We start from the raw sequence: 7,949 nt of genomic DNA, 5'->3' as shown, positions 1-7,949 counted from the left end.
GTGTGTGTGTGTGTGTGTGTGAGCATTACAGAGTAAAGATATGTTGGTGCAGCCAAAACAGGCTTCACTAACGAGCTCAGCTTGGCACAAGGTTGACTAGCCTTCACTTGCATGCCAACACCCCCGCCAACCCCCAACACACACACACACAGACACACACACACACACACACACACACACACACACACACACACACACACAACACTCTACGGTTTTAGATGGATGGAAAAGTTTAATCTTTCAAAATTCCGAATGTGTAATGTGTGAAACATTTTCCCCGAGAGCGTGGTCGAGCGGGAACCACAGGGGGCGCACACGGTGCCTGGGTTGGGTCGGGGGAGGAGGAGGAGGCAAACCCACTGTTATAAGGTCTATCAGAGTCAGCAGTAGGAGGAGGAGGAGGAGCAGGAGCAGCACCCGCCTACAGCAGGAGGCAGCAGGCTCCCTGGCACCTACCACGACTTTACACTGCCCCGCTTGTAGCCACAGACAAGATCTTTTTATCTCGCGTGCAGATGAACGTGACCCAAGTACTTCATCTGCAGCAAGACAGAGTGTGGCATTCAGCACACTGGCTCCTCCATCCTCGCCACACTTCTTGACGTAACACGTCCGACACACGTCGTAAAGTGTGAGCAACGACGGGCGAAACCAAACGCTGGTCTGGATCTGGCGAAAGAAGAAGAAGAAAAAAAAAAAAAACGCACATCTTAGGTATGTTTACTTACATCTACGAGGCTTTACATGACCAAAAAAAAAAGGAGGATCTTTCCAGGTTTCTGATCCTCTGGAAAAGGCCTTCCAAGCCGCTACCTGTGACTGGATACGCCGGTGCACGTGGGGCGCTAGCTATCACAGCTGCTCCAAGAGACCAGACACAGTTGGTCTCCCTCAAGGTAGACACGAATACTCGTCAAAGTGGCTAAGTGTGAGGCGGCTCGAAGATCAACACTGGGTCCTTCGCTTCCCATGTATGTACATCATCTCTACCAGTTCATATCAACGAGTCAGTTTATCAGCTCTCGATGATACGACACGAGATTGCGCCCCTGGTCCTGAACGGCTGGTGAACCCCACCACGCTCCCGTCAGTGCACGGGGCGTCACAACCCACCCGTGGGCTGCGACAGACGACAGGTCGTGTCGTCCACGCACAACCGGTATAGTCTCGAGTGATAACGATGGTTCCATTACTCTCGACACACGGGCGATTACGAGTTACCGAAACCACGTCACAACCCGAGCATGGAGGAGACACTGACCTGGTGATCTCTCTCTCTCTCTCTCTCTCTCCACCCTAGCCTGCTGGGTCAGCAGAGAGCAGGGACACCCCACTTGGTTGGTTGGTTGGTGCAGTAGGCTCTATACAAGCCGCTTGCTTCACCCCTGGATGCATATATATTACCCACTAGTTCATCACACCTGATTTACTGCCATTCCCTTATGGGACGGCGCCACCAAGACTGAAGCATGTGACGAGCCAAGGGTAAATGCTTGAAACGAATCCCACATCTTTAGCACCTCGCCCACATTTCCAGGGTATTCAAACGATGAGATGTCCTCACATTGGGGGCAAAATTTTCTGTTATCTGGCTTTCCCTTGTACTCCCACATATAAGACAGTCAAAGACTACCAGGTCTTCTGTTATCTGGCTTTCCTATGTACTCCCACATAATACAATGGTCATAGACCATCAGGTTTTCTGTTATCTGTCTTTCCCATGTACTCCCACGTAATACAACGATCAAAGACCATCAGGTTTTCTGTTATCTGGCTTTCCCATGTACTCCCACGTAATATAACGGTAATAAACCATCAGATCATCTGTTATCTGGCTTTCCTATGTACTCCCACGTAATGCAACGGTCATAGACCATCAGGTTTTCTGTTATCTGTCTTTCCCATGTACTCCCACGTAATATAACGGTCATAGACCTTCAGGTTTTCTGTTATCTGTCTTTCCCATGTATACAGCGGTCACGGACCATTCAGTCGTCTGTTATCTGGCTCTGCCACGCCAGGCACTGCCACGACTGCAGCACCAGTGTCCACGCCGCATAGGGGAACCCCTCCAGTCCCACCACACACACCAAGCAACTCCATCCTCTCCCCTTCCAGACCACTGTACCTGATCACGCTGTAGACCAAGTAACGATCTTATTTCAAATCACTCTACGGACTTATCCATCTCCATTGCTCAAAACCACCTTTCTGTATCGGTGTCTTGTCATCCGTGTGTGCCATCACGTCTGTACATTACTTTACCAATTCATCACTGAAAACTCGTCTTCACTGTTCTCTCACCGTCTGATTAACTTTATACTTCTCATAACACTAACGGTGAAGTGTTTTGTCTGAGAGTTGGGGGATATCTAACTTATGATGATTACCGAATATATTGTATCCAAGTGTATCACTGTGTTTAAGTAAGAGACGTGACTCGAGCACAACTCACATTCACTATACGTGTGTCCAAATACATCTGTAAAGCACAACTCACATTCAGCATACGTGTGTCCAAATACATCTGTAAAGCACAACTCACATTCACAATAAGCGTGTCGAAAGCACAACTCACATTCACAATAAGTGTGTCGAAATACATTTGTAAAGCACAACTCACATTCACTATACGTGTGTCCAAATACATCTGTAAAGCACAACTCACATTCATTATACGTGTGTCGAAATACATCTGTGATGTCCAAATACCTTAACATAGACCCGTGTCGTGACAATACATCTCTCTAATCCTCCACACACACACACACACACACACACACACACGCGCGAAAACATCCGACGACGACACACGGCATCTGCAAGAGATTTCGTTCAGATTTACAAGCAAGTCGACTGCAACCTAACATGCATGCAGCTGTATGCTGACAACAACAACAACAACACTGCAGGAGAACTATCTGCAAGATACAACCAGACACACAAGATACATCTACACAACTGTAAGACTATTTTCAGACAATAATGAGATTATCCTCTGACTAAATTCAAACACCAAACAACAACAGCAATATATATATATATATATATATATATATATATATATATATATATATATATATATATATATATATATATATATATATATATATATACATATATATATATATATATATATATATATATATATATATATATATATATATATATATATATATATATATAAATTATCCCTGGGGACAGAGGATTAAGAATACTTCCCACGTATTCCCTGCGTGTCGTAGAAGGCGACTAAAAGGGGAGGGAGCGGGGGGCTGGAAATCCTCCCTTCTCGGTTTTTTTTTTTTTTAATTTTCCAAAAGAAGGAACGGAGGGGGCCAGGTGAGGATATTCCAAAAAAGGCCCAGTCCTCTGTTCCTAACGCTACCTCGCTAACGCGGGAAATGGCGAATAGTTTAAAAGAAAAGAAAAAAAATATATGTGTATATATATATATATATATATATATATATATATATATATATATATATATATATATGTATATATATATATATATATATATATATATATATATATATATATATATATATATATATATATATATATATATATATATATATATATGTATATACTCCTTCGACAGCCAGCCAGCTCCATGACTATCCTCGCAACGCTGTTCAGGCTCAAGTAAACAAAGGTTCGTTAACTCGTGGCCGAGGTGGAGATCAGCACCCGTGTGTGCGTGTGTGTGTGTTCCTGCAGCTCTATACCCGTCCCACATTAGGAAGGATTGAATCCAAGACGGTAAATGTGGACGATCAATACCTGAAGAGAACCGTCCAAGAAGTTTGAAGTATTTAGAGAAAAAAAAGGATCAAAAGAGAGCAATGTTGACCACCTCTCCTCCCTTGCCCCAGCCGGGGCTATTAGGAGGCAAGTGTGACCATATACAAGTTGCCACTAACTCTCCTCCCGCGTCACCTGACGGTCACGCTCAGGCTCGGGAGACACACGACTCTCACCCTCCTCGCCCCAGTGGCACAAGGTCGGTTCTCCCGCCAGAGGCCAGCAGGAGAGAGGCTCCCCAGACGTAATGAAATTGTGTGGCAGGCAAGAATCGGTTAACAGAATACTCAAACAAATTACACTCCTGCACAGGACGCGAAAATACAGAGATAAATACTCCCCCTCTTTTTTTTTTTTTTAAGGAGTGGTTATGGTGGGGGAGGGGAGGATGCTAGTTGGCTGGATGATACCGGGTGTTAAGCCAGGAGGGTCTAAACACTTGGGCACACAGTAACTTTAAGGTCATGAGACGAGACGTCGAGTGAGTGAGGCTGCTGCTGCTCCCGCTGCTCCCCAGCGATGGCTGGACCCAACACACGAGCGTCAGCACGGGGGAAAACTCGCTCCCACTACACTACTGTGGCTAGTGCAAAAGATCCGGAGCTTTCCACCTGTGGATGTCTGTGTTAAAAGATGATTCAGATGCCGACACACCAAGGAGTGAAATGACTTGTGGAATCCCCATTATATCTAACAAGTTAAGACACTTTACCCTCACCAGGGGTCATATAACAGCACTGGGGAGTGGGAGGAGGATGAGTGTCCAATACTCAGTTCTCCCACTAACTGTCTTAACTCCTCAACAACCTCGCTAACAAAGCTGTTTAATGCGAGTCTTGAAAATGGTATGTTGCCTGCAGCCTGGCCAGAGCACACCATCAGCCTCACTCCTCGTCTCGTCTGTGGTAAGTTTATATACCACTCGCTCGAACTGATGTGACGCTCTGAAGCTCTTTCTTCTCACCACACCCATGTATCATACCACTGATAAACCGTCAGCCCACACCTGGCTAAGGTATTCATCCTCCCCTCGAGGTTGGTCGTTAACTGGGGTACGTGGGTTAGGCTGGTGTGTGTGTGTGTGTGTGTGTGTGTGTGTGTGTGTGTGTGTGTATACACACGCTTGGGAGTAAAGAAATGGTACAGACACCAAGTCAAGAAGCGGGGCAATAACACAGAAATACTAATCACAGCTACGTCATCCTAAGCGCCATTCCCTTCACCGTCCTGAATAGAATTACCCAAGATGTGACGATGAGAGGAACCACTGAACACAGTCCGGCCACACGATGTCTCTCTTAGAATCACCTAGCCAACAGTGCCACACAAGGCCTACTACCCCCTCTCTCTCTCCTCACACGGTCTGCCGAGCCCTCACTCTGGTGTGGACTGCTCGCCTCAGCTGATAATACCAAGACACTCATTAATGATAGAGTGTGTGGTGCTTAATGCAGGCCTCATCTACATCCTTCACGATCAACGATATGAAAGCTATAGGTGATGAGGCGTGAGAACAGACTGACAGGCAACCCTTCACGACCAAGATGAACGCCTCCAGCACCATCTTACATATCTACACACACACACACACACACACACACACACACACACACACACACACACACACACACAACCTTAGATAAAAAGATAAGGAGGATAGATCTAGTGTGAACATCTGATTCAACATTTATTACATATCCTCCCCATCAGGGTCTGCTATCAATGCCCGTCCAACCTGAAGAATTCAGTACCTCAAACAACTGGATGTCGTAACGAATGATGCCGCCATAAGGGTCATCCAGAAGACGTTCTGTGACTGTTGGATTCAACACGAGAACTCTGGACTATCTCGCCCCACCATCACTGACAGGCTTGATCCAAGACCCTTGTGTATGGCAGCCATACGAACCGAAAGTGCCTCACACGACCCACACCACACCTCTGCCCCACACACACACACTCTCGTGCATGAGCCAACAACCCCAGCTCTTCCGCCTCGTACCTCTGAGAGAGAGAGAGAGAGAGAGAGAGAGAGAGAGAGAGAGAGAGAGAGAGAGAGAGAGAGAGAGAGAGAGAGAGAGAGAGAGAGCCAGGTGCATAACACCTGATAAACACAGGCATTACCGAACACGGCTCAACGTGACGCACCATAACATTACGACTATCAACTCTCCCATTACAGCACATCCTCCTCCCTCCTTCACCTCATCCCTCATCGTTAAAATGACACCAGGTGCATAAAAATGACATAACTTCACAACGGGGGAAGAACATATGACATTAGAAAGCACTGACACTATGCCAGATGGCGTGCACCTACTAACTTGTGATTTGGCATTCGCGGCCTGATGTTTCCTCACATGGGAGGCTCCTGTGTGTGTGTGTGTGTGTGTGTGTGTGTGTGTGTGTGTGTGTGTGTGTGTGTGTGTGTGAGTGTGTGTGTGTGTGTGTGTGTGTGTGTGTGTGTGTATACTGACTCGTTCTGTAATGTACGTATACTTCTGTATCGCATCCATGACGCTCTCAGCACCCTCGCTCTATAAACCAGACAGACTCCCCCCGTAGCATCACCCTCCCGTCCATATAGGTGAGTGCTGTCAGACCCGACCATCATCAATATGCACGTGTCTCTATGCCGGACGCATGGTGCCCTCAAACCCACCTGTGTAACTTGCCACACTCCTCGCCGACATCCGTCCACCCACCTCAATACTCAAGTATGTCCGCGTGCTCATGGTATTCTGCCGCGCCCACGTCACTAGGGGGTGTTGCTTGCGCGGCCTGGGGATGACTGACCCCCATACTGAACACAAGGACCCGACCCACACCACTGTAATGTCTCTACAGACGACCAAAACCCAGCCATCACAATCGTATCACAGCAACAAACATTTCTCCAGCAGGAAGTCATAAGAGTAAAAGTAAACAGATAAATGAATCAATTATAATGATAATAAAACTACGACTACTACTACTACTACTACTACTTCTACTACTACTGCTATTACTGCTACTATTACTATTACTACTATTATTACTACTACTATTACTACTACTACTACTACAAACAAAACAACAGCAATAATATTGATAATAATAATAATAATAATGATAATATAATAATAATAATAATGATAATAATAATAATAATAATGATAATAATAATAATAATAATAATAATAATAATAATAATAATAATAATAATGATAATGATAAATGGTACTACTATTCTTACTGCTAATGATGATAATAAAGATACAACAGTCCCTCAAATTCAACCACCATTACTGGCAACACCCTTTGATGAGCGTAGTCTCAGAACGGGGGTCATGACCCTCACAGGGGGGAGAGGGAGGTCGTCGTACCCCTCCTGCTCACGAGGGGTCGTGGTCAAAGCAACAAACACCACAGCTGCTCAAGCTGCATCACACCCACTGACCAGAACACCTGCTCTCCACCCGTAGTTCTCCCTCGACCCCGAACACCTGTTGACCGAAGCCCCACGCATCAAGCCTGTTGACCGCCGCGTCGCCTTCACTTATCCGGCGTCCCCTTCACTCTCTCCTCTCGATTAACCGAATCCCACCAACCAACCGGCCTCCTCGCCGGTCGTACTTTCGCTTATCGGAATTTTCCCCTGACTGCTCTCTTTTCTCTCTCTCTCTCCCCTCAACTCGGCCAAAGTTTACACCGTGCATCAGCAACTCTTCATCCGCCTCCTGCCGGATTAAGAGAGGGGGGAAGGTGAGTGAGTGAGTTAAGGCGCCTCCCCCTCCCCCGCCCTCCCCACTCTCATTAAAGAATCCTTTCAACGGATCTTCACTTGGCCCAAGTTCCCTCAAAACAGGATTCCGGTTAAGTGTAACCCCCCCTCCCCTCCCCTTTCCTCCAGTGACCGCTCGCGATTGTCATCCGAACACCGGTCGAATAACCAACATCCGTTATTATTATCATCTATCTAAAGCGGATTTCCAGCGGGTGTGTTTCAGAGCGCGTCGGTCAACGCAGCCGGGCTAATAAAGTAGCAAAGAAATGCTAAATATACTTTTACCAACAATGAGGCTTTTTTGCATTTTATCATGAGATTGTGTGTGTGTGTGTGTGTGTGTGTGTGTGTGTGTGTGTGTGTGTGTGTGTGTGTT

This window comes from Panulirus ornatus, chromosome 14 (genome assembly GCF_036320965.1).
Source record: "Panulirus ornatus isolate Po-2019 chromosome 14, ASM3632096v1, whole genome shotgun sequence".
Taxonomy (NCBI): Eukaryota; Metazoa; Arthropoda; class Malacostraca; order Decapoda; family Palinuridae; genus Panulirus; species Panulirus ornatus.
Note: the sequence above shows the minus strand (reverse complement) of the source record.